The sequence below is a fragment of the Entelurus aequoreus genome, linkage group LG09, assembly GCF_033978785.1.
Source record: "Entelurus aequoreus isolate RoL-2023_Sb linkage group LG09, RoL_Eaeq_v1.1, whole genome shotgun sequence".
Taxonomy (NCBI): Eukaryota; Metazoa; Chordata; class Actinopteri; order Syngnathiformes; family Syngnathidae; genus Entelurus; species Entelurus aequoreus.
In genome coordinates, this window is record NC_084739.1 from 82,265,416 (window position 1) to 82,279,741 (window position 14,326).

At 38.3% G+C, this 14,326-nt stretch overlaps 1 protein-coding gene across 7 annotated transcripts in view; it reads left to right on the forward strand.

Annotated features, from left to right (window-relative positions):
- LOC133657812 (girdin-like) overlaps window positions 1-14,326 on the forward strand; it is a 400,246-nt gene that overhangs the window by 312,742 nt on the left and 73,178 nt on the right. The window contains exon 1 of one of the 7 annotated variants that reach the window (XM_062059585.1): window positions 13,767-13,774. The exons of the other annotated variants lie outside the window; for them this stretch is intronic. The gene's annotated coding sequence lies outside the window, so the exon portion shown is untranslated. Of the gene's footprint in view, window positions 1-13,766; window positions 13,775-14,326 lie in introns of those variants that run through there. 7 annotated transcript variants of the gene reach the window in all.

Sequence of the window (14,326 nt, forward strand, 5' to 3'; positions counted from 1 at the left end):
CGCCTTGTGGCGACCCATCAGCGTTCCTGTTCTGTAACCCTGTACACTGTTTGTTTTGTCTAATCTTGAACGGGTTTGTGCTGAAAACAACGTTTCGTTGTACTTGTGCAATGACAATAAAGACCTATCTATCTATCTATCTATCTATCTATCTATCTATCTATCTATCTATCTATCTATCTATCTATCTATCTATCTATCTATCTATCTATCTATCTATCTATCTATCTATCTATCTATCTATCTATCTGTCTATCTATCTACACTACCGTTCAAAAGTTTGGGGTCACATTGAAATGTCCTTATTTTTGAAGGAAAAGCACTGTACTTTTCAATGAAGATAACTTTAAACTAGTCTTAACTTTAAAGAATTACACTCTCTACATTGCTAATGTGCTAAATGACTATTCTAGCTGCAAATGTCTGGTTTTTGGTGCAATATCTACATAGGTGTATAGAGGCCCATTTCCAGCAACTATCACTCCAGTGTTCTAATGGTACAATGTGTTTGCTCATTGGCTCAGAAGGCTAATTGATGATTAGAAAACTATTGTGCAATCATGTTCACACATCTGAAAACAGTTTAGCTCGTTATAGAAGCTACAAAACTGACCTTCCTTTGAGCAGATTGAGTTTCTGGAGCATCACATTTGTGGGGTCAATTAAACGCTCAAAATGGCCAGAAAAAGAGAACTTTCAAACTCAACAGTTTATTCTTGTTCTTAGAAATGAAGGCTATTCCACAAAATTGCTTGGGTGACCCCAAACTTTTGAACGGTAGTGTATATATATATCTATCTATCTATCTATCTATCTATCTATCTATCTATCTATCTATCTATCTATCTATCTATCTATCTATCTATCTATCTATCTATCTATCTATCTATCTATCTATCTATCTATCTATCTATCTATCTATCTATCTATCTATCAGTGTTTTCTATAAACAAATTGATTTTTACCACCTGTTGGCCCATGCTCAATAAGACACTATAAAGCACCTGCTCTGCCAGAGAATAAGAAGAAGGAGACGGAGGGATTACTGTTGCCGAATTTTAGCGACTTTGTTTCGCGAGTAATCAGACGGCTAAGGCTTTGAAAGACTTTTACATTAAGGCATGTATTGCTCTTCTTAACGAGGTGCGGCTGCTGCTGTGGGCTCCTGCCCCATCTAATGAGCACTCACATATAGCTCCGCCTTTTTTATGAGGTTTACAAAAAAAAAAGCCAAAAACTAAAGAAAGTAATTTGTAGTTCCAAACATGTTTGTTATGCTTGTCTTTAGTGATTGGTGAATGAGGCGTCAGTGAGTGTGTCAGCGTTAGTGACTGTATTGGCCAATGCTGGGCAGCGTGGCTCAGATGGTAGCACAGTTGGCCAGAAACTTGAGGGTTCCTGGTTCGAATCCAGCTTTCCTCCTCTTAGCCACTGCTGTTGTGTCCTTGGGAAAGACAATTCACCCACCTTTCTCCCAGTGGCACCCACACTGGTGTAAGTGTAGCTTCAATGTAGATAATGGGTTTGTCAATGTAAAGCGCTTTGAGCCACTAGAGAAAAAGCGCTATATAAATATAACTCCCTGTACTGATCCTGTGTTTGTGTTTCATAGTAACACTATCTGCTGGATTAAAACATAACTACAGTGAATTAAGGACAATAAGGCATTTGAACCCTGCGGCTTATAATTTTCTTCACTGACGGCCATAATGCAAATAGTTTTTTTTTAAACAAGCAAAGATACTGAAAATATGTCTTATTGTTTGTTCTATGGCACCATCTTTTGGACGAGTTTGCTAACTGCAGATGCTGCAGTGCTGCATTGCCATTCTGTTTAGACTGACCTTTCACCCGGAAATACAAGTGCTGTTCCGTCTTCTAGTTGTCCGTAGCGTTACTACACGTATGTATTCTTCATTCATTACTTCAAGCAACGTTTGTAGGTGTTACAATATAACTAAAACAATTCTTACTTACGAAACCGTCCTTTGTGTGATGTCTGTAGGAGTGTTTTCATGCATATTTGTTGCTATCATAATGTAAACAACCTCGCATCGTTAGCATTAGCTAATATGCTAACACATTTACAAGTGTCTTTGTATTATTCACTTACAATGGAACTCTGTTTGTATTGTACTATGTTATATTACTACCATTAGTATTTGTATTCCGTACAAACTGGCACGGTTACAGACTCGGCTGTAAAAATGATGACTCAAGGGGCGGATTAAAACAACTTCAGTTGATGCGCTCTGTGGTCTGTTGTTGTTGTTGTTTTGTTTTTGTTTGTTTGTTTTTTCATTGAGGAAATATATTAACGTTCTTCCTATATGATGAAAGTCTTGCAATATGCATTTTCTTGCGTCGGGATCATTCCAGTAGTGGTGCTGTGCGCCTCCCTGCCGAGCGCATCTTCAGTGTGCTAACAATAGTTTCCGTTGTATAAACTGCAATTGTATATTGCAGAAAAATTGTTACAAATGATATATGTTTGCTATTTTTTCAAAAACAGGTTGGAGAGGTTAATAACATGAATGTGCAGTAAATGAGTGTCTCTATGGTGAAGTCACTTAGTACACGCGAAACCGACACTCAAATCTGCACCTCTTTTGCACTTGCTATTAACTGTACGCTGTCTAAGTAGATCACACGCAACACGCCCACTAATAATACAGAGTATTTTTTACTTTAGCACGTTTTTTTGGATCTTCGAAGATCAGGCTCCTTGTTTCCGAATGCATTGATGCTTCTGTATCGGTGTACCTGTCACTACTTTTCATGTTTTGTACTGACTTTTTGCAAATGCTAGCAATGTATCGTTAAGATTTTATCGATACCGATTCCAATATCTATATTCATTACCGATACCGGTCTTCATCTGTACTCTTATTGGTACTATTGGTGTAAATAAAAATGTTTAAAAAATGCATTATTTTATTACCCTTTTTACAAGCACAAGAGGTTGTACACCACCAACATCATGTAACATCTCACAGCAGGGAGTTATTTGATCAACACCTGCTTTTTAAGTCTTAAACAAGTGAACTATGTTTGCAGTGCGAGGTGCATGGCAGTTATGTCATCATCTCATAAAGACCACACAGATCCATCACTGTGACTTTATTCATTACAACGACACTCAGCTGGAAATAATATTGATGTATGGCATTAGTGTGCAAAGACTTTTACATGGTATATCATATACAATTGATCATACAAAGCCATACAATCAATTAGCATATTAGGTGTTTTGATGCCACGCAAACGCGGCGTGATTAGTGACATCAGGCGGCAATTAAAGACCGGTCAGCAGATGCTTTATGGATTATTATATTTCTTAAATGTTTCACTTTTTTGAGTGGATTAATATTGGCATGTGGATGACTGGATCGCTGAGAGGACAGTTAAAGCGCGGTAAAGGTGGTCGTGAGTAAAGCGCTTCCACTTCAAACTGACACTAACTCCTATTAGCGTGTGTGACTTTGAGGGACTTTAATGGGGGAATTATTCTTGTTGTAAAAACTTTTGTGTGGTGTTGCTTCCTTATTTGTCATTATTCCAAGATGATTATCACATCCGACCCATGTCTTTTTTTAAGGGTTGCACGGCACCTAAGTGAATGTGACAGCGCAGGCGTGTCATAATTCCGATGATCAGATGGATTAAAAAAATATTATTAGCTGTATCATTTGTCCAGAATCTTAAAGGGGTCATATTATGATTTTTTTTCTACATTTAAAACACTTCCTTGTAGTCTGCATAACATGGAATATTTGGTGCAAAAATGATGTTTTACAGACCATCTTCAAGCCACTTTCTGACCGTCTCTTCAAGATGTGCCGTTTTGTGGGCAGGTCTTATTTACGTGCCTTCACTTCGACAGCGTCTTCTCCCCGTCATCTTTGTTGTAGTATTTAGCGCTTCCATAGCGAGTCTACTGACAGACATAAGTCAAGTCAAGTCAAGTCAAGTCAACTTTATTTATATAGCACATTTTCAACAACTGTTTAGGTTGCACCAAAGTGCTTTACAGGTTAAAAAAGCATGGAGCAAACAAAAAACAAACAAAAAAAAAACCAACAACAAAAAAAACAACAACTAAGCAAAACAAAAAACAAACAAACAAAGAACATAAACAATGAGTGTGCTAAACAAGACAATGCAAATGCAATACGGTAAAAGGGGTCGAATAAAAAGTTTAAAAAAAAAAAAAAAAAATTTGCAGAAAAAAAAAAAATAATAATAATAAAAGTGCTACAAATTGAAAAATACAACTAAAGCGAAGGGGTGGGAGGGGGGGGGGGACTAGAAATGGTGGCCTAGTGGGCGGACTCAGCTCGGGTCAAAGGCCAGCGAGAAGAGGTAGGTCTTAAGGAGGGTTTTGAAGACCCCCAGGCTCTGGGCTGACCTAATGTGGAGGGGAAGGCTGTTCCAGAGCTTAGGGGCGGCAACGGAAAAGGCTCTGTCCCCTCTGGTCTTTAGCCTGGATCTGGGGACCGCCAAAAGCATTTGGTCAGCTGACCTCAAGGCTCTAGACGAGGTATGGTGATGCAGCAGCTCGGTCAAGTATTGTGGGGCCAGACCATTTAGGGATTTAAAAACAATTAAAAGTAATTTAAAATCAATGCGGTGACGGACAGGGAGCCAGTGGAGTGAGGCCAGCACTGGGGTGATGTGCTCGCGTTTTTTGGTACTGGTGAGGAGACGGGCAGCCGCGTTTTGCACAAGCTGCAAACGGCGGAGTGATGCCTGATCAATGCCAGCGTACAGTGAGTTATTGTTGTCTAGCCGGTGTGTGATGAAGGCGTGGATAGCAGTCTCCAGGAAGTGAGAACTGTACGCTACTTTGTGTTAGAAATGGCAACAACAGAGGATGCATGTGCATATGCAAGCCATTCTGTCCACAACAAGAGCATCGAGAAAAAGAAGGAGCTTATTGACTACAGGGCGGACTACAATAGCGGACACACGCAAGGCACTCTGCGTACATTTATAGCATATATGGATAATCCGCTGACGGTTTTCCCAATATTTGACGTCACCAATTGTGCACATTCCAAACCGCTCGTTTGGCGGAAGTATGAAAGGAGGCAAGATTTTTTTATAAATATCTCCGCACTGCCTCCATGGTTTGATTGAAACATTTCAGGACTTATGCAGATCCCAAATACACAACAGCAGGTACCAATAGATAAGAAATGTTGGTTTTGCACAATAGGGTCCCTTTACTGGTCCTCTTGGACCGACCCAATTAGGAACAGGAACCAAAAAATACTGCTACTCGGTAGGGCTGTGAACCTTTGGGCACCACATGATTCCATTAAAATCTTGGAGTTAACATTTACATTCAGAATCGATTCTTGATTCAAAGTCAATACTTTTTTTAAATAATATTGGGTGCCAGTTCTACGATTAACTACATCCCTCCAGAAAATAGATCACAGCTATGATGAATTTCTATATTACTAAAAAGAAAAGTGTTTTTTTTAAATAAAATTGTACCCAAATGTTTAATATAGTCCAATACTATATGTATCAGTGTTGGGTTAGTTACTGAAAACCAGTAACTAGTTACAGTTACTAGTTACTTCATTTCAAAAGTAACTCAGTTACTAACTCAGTTACTTACACCAAAAAGTAATGTGTTACTTTGAAAAGTAACTATTTAGTTACTTCTTTTTTTCTTTTCTTTTTTAAAGCTCCCATTAATGCCCTTTAGCCTTCATTTCAGTACTGTTATGTTATTGCACTGCAGAATAATACAATGTGTTGATCAACTTGACATGCATTTGCATCACTCAACTCTGCTAAGCAATGTGCTCTACATACAACACACAAACAATGTGCTCTACATACAACACACAAACAATGTGCTCTACATACAACACACAAACAATGTGCTCTACATGCAACACACAAACAATGTGCTCTACATACAACACACAAACAATGTGCTCTACATACAACACACAAACAATGTGCTCTACATACAACACACAAACAATGTGCTCTACATACAACACACAAACAATGTGCTCTACATACAACACACAAACAATGTGCTCTACATACAACACACAAACAATGTGCTCTACATACAACACACAAACAATGTGCTCTACATACAACACACAAACAATGTGCTCTACATACAACACACAAACAATGTGCTCTACATACAACACACAAACAATGTGCTCTACATACAACACACAAACAATGTGCTCTACATACAACACACAAACAATGTGCTCTACATACAACACACAAACAATGTGCTCTACATACAACACACAAACAATGTGCTCTACATACAACACACAAACAATGTGCTCTACATACAACACACAAACAATGTGCTCTACATACAACACACAAACAATGTGCTCTACATACAACACACAAACAATGTGGTCTACATACAACACACAAAGACAAAGATATGTTACAAAGGCCAATTTGTTTCTGGCCAGAACAAATTGACAAAACTATTTTAAATAGCTGCAACATAACATACATAAGTAACAAACAGCATAAAAACAACATAGCTGTAAACCAAATAAGTACTTTAACTTTATTTTTACATACACAAAGCCTAACCAGGCATTTTTTCCTCAAAGAATTCTGACACAAAATCATGTCTGAAGCTCAGAACACTCTACACATTTCCCCAGTTTTAGTTTAGAGATAAGGAACGATTGGCCTGGCCCACTAGCATCCTTCTTTATGTTTGTGAACTTTATAGTCTATACATTTAGAGTGATGTGATAGTCAAACACTCTAGAAGTATAGGATGAAAGAGTATATAAGAGAATTGACAGCAACGTTCCCTCTAAGGTGCGCCGCGCCTGTGCAATTGCGCACTGCTCAAGCGTCCTCTGCGCACAGCAAATCTATGCCACGCACAAAATCAAATAAAAAAAATAAGCGCATAACAATTTTCAACACGACACGGACACGACAGAGAAAACAGTTTTTGTCATCATTGTTCAAATATTGTAACGTCTATCGAGACGCTTTGAGGACATGAATTCCATCCATCACTTTGCTGAGCAAAACTCTTTATTGTCGGCCATAAACACATCACCAAAACATTAGTAAAAAAAATGATATGTAGCAAAAGTGGTCATTTTCTGCATAAAGTGTCATTCCAGGTCGTTACACTATGATTTACCAATCAAATGTGTGCTTATTCTAGTGTCATTTATTAGGAATCTTAATTTATAAATATTAATCATGAAATGCTGTTAGTATATTAAATAAATACTCATAAAAATATATTTTTTACAAACAGGAAGTTGCAGGAATGTACACATGATCCCCTGCGTACATCTCATTGTGCAACATGTGAATGTTTTAATGGGAACTAAATGCAATGTCTGAAAGGGGTACAAATTATTTCCAAAGCAGGACCTCCACCCAGACAAACAATACAAGTACACAGTTCATGAAAAACAATATTTGTTGTTATTGTCATTGTAAGTGGGCCTAAACACTTATTTTAGAAAATAATCTCATGGAAATGACTGCTGTCATTTGATAATAAAAATAAGAGAATGTTGTCTGTCTATCTGTGTTGGCCCTGCGATGAGGTGGGGACTTGTCCAGGGTGTACACCGCCTTCCGCCAGAATGCAGCTGAGATAGGCTCCAGCGACCCCGAAAGGGACAAGCGGTATAAAATGGATGGATGGATGGAGATGTAAGTTGTTATTTAGTCAGGTTTGGGACAGGTGTGCTGCTGGTGTAGCCACAGTGTGCACGTGTGATGTTGCTCACATGGCCTCCACTCAATGTGCTGCTGGTGTAGCCACAGTGTGCACGTGTGATGTTGCTCACATGGCCTCCACTCAATGTGCTGCTGGTGTAGCCACAGTGTGCACGTGTGATGTTGCTCACATGGCCTCCACTCAATGTGCTGCTGGTGTAGCCACAGTGTGCACGTGTGATGTTGCTCACATGGCCTCCACTCAATGTGCTGCTGGTGTAGCCACAGTGTGCACGTCTGATGTTGCTCACATGGGCTCCACTCAATGTGCTGCTGGTGTAGCCACAGTGTGCACGTGTGATGTTGCTCACATGGCCTCCACTCAATGTGCTGCTGGTGTAGCCACAGTGTGCACGTGTGATGTTGCTCACATGGCCTCCACTCAATGTGCTGCTGGTGTAGCCACAGTGTGCACGTGTGATGTTGCTCACATGGCCTCCACTCAATGTGCTGCTGGTGTAGCCACAGTGTGCACGTCTGATGTTGCTCACATGGCCTCCACTCAATGTGCTGCTGGTGTAGCCACAGTGTGCACGTGTGATGTTGCTCACATGGGCTCCACTCAATGTGCTGCTGGTGTAGCCACAGTGTGCACGTATGATGTTGCTCACATGGGCTCCACTCAATGTGCTGCTGGTGTAGCCACAGTGTGCACGTGTGATGTTGCTCACATGGGCTCCACTCAATGTGCTGCTGGTGTAGCCACAGTGTGCACGTGTGATGTTGCTCACATGGGCTCCACTCAATGTGCTGCTGGTGTAGCCACAGTGTGCACGTGTGATGTTGCTCACATGGCCTCCACTCAATGTGCTGCTGGTGTAGCCACAGTGTGCACGTGTGATGTTGCTCACATGGCCTCCACTCAATGTGCTGCTGGTGTAGCCACAGTGTGCACGTGTGATGTTGCTCACATGGCCTCCACTCAATGTGCTGCTGGTGTAGCCACAGTGTGCACGTGTGATGTTGCTCACATGGCCTCCACTGAATGCTCACAGACTTTTTGCCTTTGCTCACACATGAACAATTAGAGGGAACATTGATTGACAGAGTGTGTACCTTCAGTGCTGAATGATGAACAGAGGCAGAGTTAATCCTTAAGTGGTGGAGGGAAAGTGGCATCGGAGTCTCTGTCTCTCTTTACTAGCTACGTGGAAGCATGTTGCTTATGTAGCTTGTTGCAGCACTCAGCACATTTGAATTGCTGTTTTGGGCAGTAGATGGGATCTTTGATCCAAAGCACAATTTACATTGAACTAAAATGTTATTTTCTTTGTGCTCGACAAAAGAATAGTAGTGAAAATATCTCCAACAAAGTCGACTGCAGCTCCGCCATGATCAGACACGCCCCCCCCCCCCCCCTCTCTCTCTCTCCCCCCACACCCACACTCAGACACACACACACACACAGAGCACGTCTCTCTTCTCCGGTTTGTGACACAAGAAGAATCACAACTACGACACTAACACACTTTATACTACATTAAAAGTCATGTCAAATAACGCAGTAACGCATCATGTAGTAACGGTAACTGAGTTACTGAAAAATAAAAAATAACGCGTTAGATTACTAGTTACCGCCGAAACTAACGGCGTTACAGTAACGCGTTACTTTGTAACGCGTTAGTCCCAACACTGATATATATATATGTATATATATATATGTATATATGTATATATATATATATATATATATATATATATATATATATATATATATATATATATATATATATATATATATATATATATATATATATATATATATATATATACACACACACACTACCGTTCAAAAGTTTGGGTCCACATTGAAATGTCCTTATTTTTGAAGGAAAAGCACTGTACTTTTCAATGAAGATAACTTTAAACTAGTCTTAACTTTAAAGAAATACACTCTCTACATTGCTAATGTGGTAAATGACTATTCTAGCTGCAAATGTCTGCTTTTTGGTGCAATATCTACATAGGTGTATAGAGGCCCATTTCCAGCAACTATCACTCCAGTGTTCTAATGGTACAATGTGTTTGCTCATTGGCTCAGAAGGCTAATTGATGATTAGAAAACCCTTGTGCAATCATGTTCTCACATCTGAAAACACTTTAGCTCGTTACAGAAGCTACAAAACTGACCTTCCTTTGAGCAGATTGAGTTTCTGGAGCATCACATTTGTGGGGTCAATTACACGCTCAAAATGGCCAGAAAAAGAGAACTTTCATCTGAAACTTGACAGTCTATTCTTGTTCTTAGAAATGAAGGTTATTCCACAAAATTGTTTGGGTGACCCCAAACTTTTGAACTGTAGTGTATATATATATATATATATATACTTATGTATATATATACACTTATGTATATATATACATATACAAATGTGTATATTATTATCATATATACGCAGTGTTGGGTTAGTTACTGAAAACCAGTAACTAGTTACAATTACTAGTTACTTAATTTCAAAAGTAACTCAGTTACTAACTCAGTTACTTACATCAAAAAGTAGTGCGTTACTGTGAAAAGTAACTATTTAGTTACTTCTTTTTTTCTTCTTTTTTTTTTAAAGCTCCCATTCATGCCCTTTTAGCCTTCATTTCAGTACTGTTATTGCACTGCAGAATAATACAATCTGTTGATCAACTTGACATGCATTTTTATCTTCCTTTTAACATAATTAATGAAAAACAGTGCAACATAAAAAGGCATTTCTCCTTTCTTTAAACCTGGACCAATGACCATTAATAAAAAAAACAAGTTAAAGTGCAACATAAGAAGGCACATCATCTTCCTTGAAACATAGGTAGTGAAATAAAGCCTGACATCTCGAGTGATGCTACTGTCTTCCACACTTGGAGTCATGGATTGTAGAATCCTTGTTTTCAGTGGCAGGATCATTGACACAGATGGTGAAGTTTCAGATGTAACACTTTTGAGGGGTTTAAGCACCTGGAGGACCTCCTCTGCCACTCTCACATCATCATCAGACAGGTTGATGATGTCTTTGACATTTTTCTTCAGGGTCTTGTGGGTCAATGCAGAGAGTATATATCTGCCTGCTGCTCCAACATATCATAAGTGGAGTTCCACTTCGTTGGGACATCATGTATGAGTTTTATGAGTAGGCAGCTTTAGCATTTCTTGCTTTGTCTTAAGTACATGAGCAACTGTTGTGCTAGGAAACCTCCTTCCTGATCCATCCTATTGACTGAGATGTGATGCCAAATTGACTACATGTGCAAAGCACCTCACCTACCTGTGGTCCCAGTCCTGCCTCATTCACTGCAATTATGTGATTGTTGGCATTATCACTTGTGACTGGAATATCTTTATCTTCCATTCCTCCACTGCTTGTGTCAGTACCTGTGCAAGGTGACTCTCGTATAGGGGGCGTGTCTTCTCATCTGCCAATCTACTGTGATGAAGTGAGTGCTTACAGTTCCCCTGGACGTCCACCAGTCTGTCATGAGCGCAACAGATGATGCTCGGGATAGTTCATCATCCACAACTTTTTTCTTCTCCTGCTCATAAAGATCTGGCACAAACTTATCGCTGAAGTGGGTGCGCGACGGGATGTCGTAACGTGGCTCAAGCACGTTCAGCATGTGTTTAAAAGCCTCGTTTTGCACAACGGAGTCTGCACCTATAAGCACACCCATTAAATGGCGCGGGGCGTTGAAGCTCCTCCGTTACTCCGCTCGCCATGACCACGCTGTGTGTGGACTGAACGTGCATGCCAACAACCTTTTTGTTTTGTTTTATATATCAAACCGCGGATCACGTGTGTGCCTCACCTTCCCATACCCACACTCAGACACACACACGCCTCTTTTCTTCTCTCCACCTTGTGACAGAGGAAGATTTAGAAGAATGACACCGCAGCGCATCAGTTTCTAGCCGATACTACATCTAAAATAACGCAGTAACGCATCATGTAGTAACGGTAACTGAGTTACTGAATATAAAAAAATAACGCGTTAGATTACTAGTTACCGCCGAAACTAACGGCGTTATAGTAACACGTTACAAAGTAACCCTTAGTCCCAACACTGTATATATGTACATATGTAAAAATATGTATATATATATATACATATTCATATGTGTATATTAATATATATGTATATATATACATATACATATGTGTATATTAATATATATGTATATATATATACATATACATATGTGTATATTAATATATATGCATACATATTTATTTATATGTATGTATATATATATATATATATGTATGTATGTATGTATGTATGTGTGTGTGTGTGTGTGTGTGTGTGTGTGTGTGTGTATATATATATATATATATATATATATATATATATATATATATATATATATACACACACACGCACACATACACATACATGCATATATAAAGTTTTAAAGTTAAAGTACCAATGATTGTCACACACACACTAGGTGTGGCGAAATTATTCTCTGCATTTGACCCATCACCATTGATTACCCCCTGGGAGGTGAGGGGAGCAGTGGGCAGCAGCGGTGGCCACGCCCGGGAATAATTTTTGGTGATTTAACCCCCAATTCCAACCCTTGATGCTGAGTGCCAAGCAGTATGTGTGTATATATATATATATATATATATATATATATGTACACTTATATACACTTATATGTGTGTGTATATATATATATATATATATATATATATATATATATGTACACTTATATACACTTATATGTGTGTGTATATATATATATATATATATAATGTACACTTATATACACTTATATGTGTGTATATATATATATATATCTATATATATATATATATATATATATATATATATATATATATATCTATCTATCTATCTATCTATCTATCTATCTATCTATCTATCTATCTATCTATCTATCTATCTATCTATCTATCTATATATATATATATATATATATATATATATATATATATATATATATATATATATATATATATATGTACACTTATATACACTTATATGTGTATATATATACACACTTATATGTATATATATATATACATATACAAATGTGTATATTATTATATATATACGTATATATGTAGAAATATGTATATATATACATATACATATGTGTATATTAATATATATGTATACATATTTATATGTATGTATATATATATATATGTATAATGTATACATGCATAAATATTTATATGTATATAGTATATATATATATACATATACACATATATATATGTATATACTGTGTGTGTGTACATATATATATATATGTATATATATATATATATGTATATATATATGTATATATATATACATATATATATATACGTATATATAGCCCTAACATTATATCATTGGTCAGAAAGCGAGTCATATAGTAGCAGCAAGGATGCCAAAGTCCCATTAAGTAAAACCACAAAAGTGAGACAATTGGAATTGTTAGGAATTGACAAACAAAAAAATTAATAAATAAATAAAAATGTTTAAAGAAATGTAAAAAAGATTAGAGAAATAACAAAAATCACCGCACTCTTATTCCTGTGCGTGAAAATGAAATGTTTTTTTTTAATGTGATATTGCCAACTATTGGCATGACATGTACATTAGAGCTTTGCGCAGTTGTTTTTTCCAGGTTCAGGTGAAGTGCATGGTTTTGACGGTTTAGTGTCTGTATTTTTTAAAAAATAACTCAGATGAAAATTGTTCACATTTTCGTACGAGAGAGTTGTATCCATTCCTTTGCTGCAGGGAGGTTAGCAGAATAAATCCAGACAGGCTGTCAAAGCAAAGCAACATCCGACTGACTGCGTGCTTTAACGCAAACATGCAAGTCATGCAGTCATGAGTGAGTGAGTGAGTGAGTGAGTGAGTGAGTGAGTGAGTGAGTGAGTGAGTGAGTGAGTGAGTGAGTGAGTGAGTGAGTGAGTGTATTCATCCCGGCAGACGAGACACACACACACACACACACATCATTCCCGCTTCTCACTCACACCGGCGTTAACAATGGCAGATAAAAAGAGTGAGTCACTGTCTTTGAGGATGGAGCAGGGAGAGAGGAAAGGAAGCGGAGATGATTCATAACAAGGAAGGAAGGAAGGAAGGAAGGAAGGCTGCATGGATGTGTGCAGCACAAAATAGCTGCATGGATGAATCCAGTGTGTTAGAGAGATAGATGTGTATCCAAACTATTTTCAACCATGCCTCCCCCTTTTTATTTGTCAATCCAAGTGTGGTGTTTGTGTCTTCCTCTTACAGCGTCTAATCCAAGTGTGGTGTTTGTGTCTTCCTCCTACAGCGTCTAATCCAAGTGTGGTGTTTGTGTCTTCCTCCTACAGCGTCTAATCCAAGTGTGGTGTTTGTGTCTTCCTCCTACAGCGTCTAATCCAAGTGTGGTGTTTGTGTCTTCCTCCTACAGCGTCTAATCCAAGTGTGGTGTTTGTGTCTTCCTCCTACAGCGTCTAATCCAAGTGTGGTGTTTGTGTCTTCCTCCTACAGCGTCTAATCCAAGTGTGGTGTTTGTGTCTTCCTCCTACAGCGTCTAATCCAAGTGTGGTGTTTGTGTCTTCCTCCT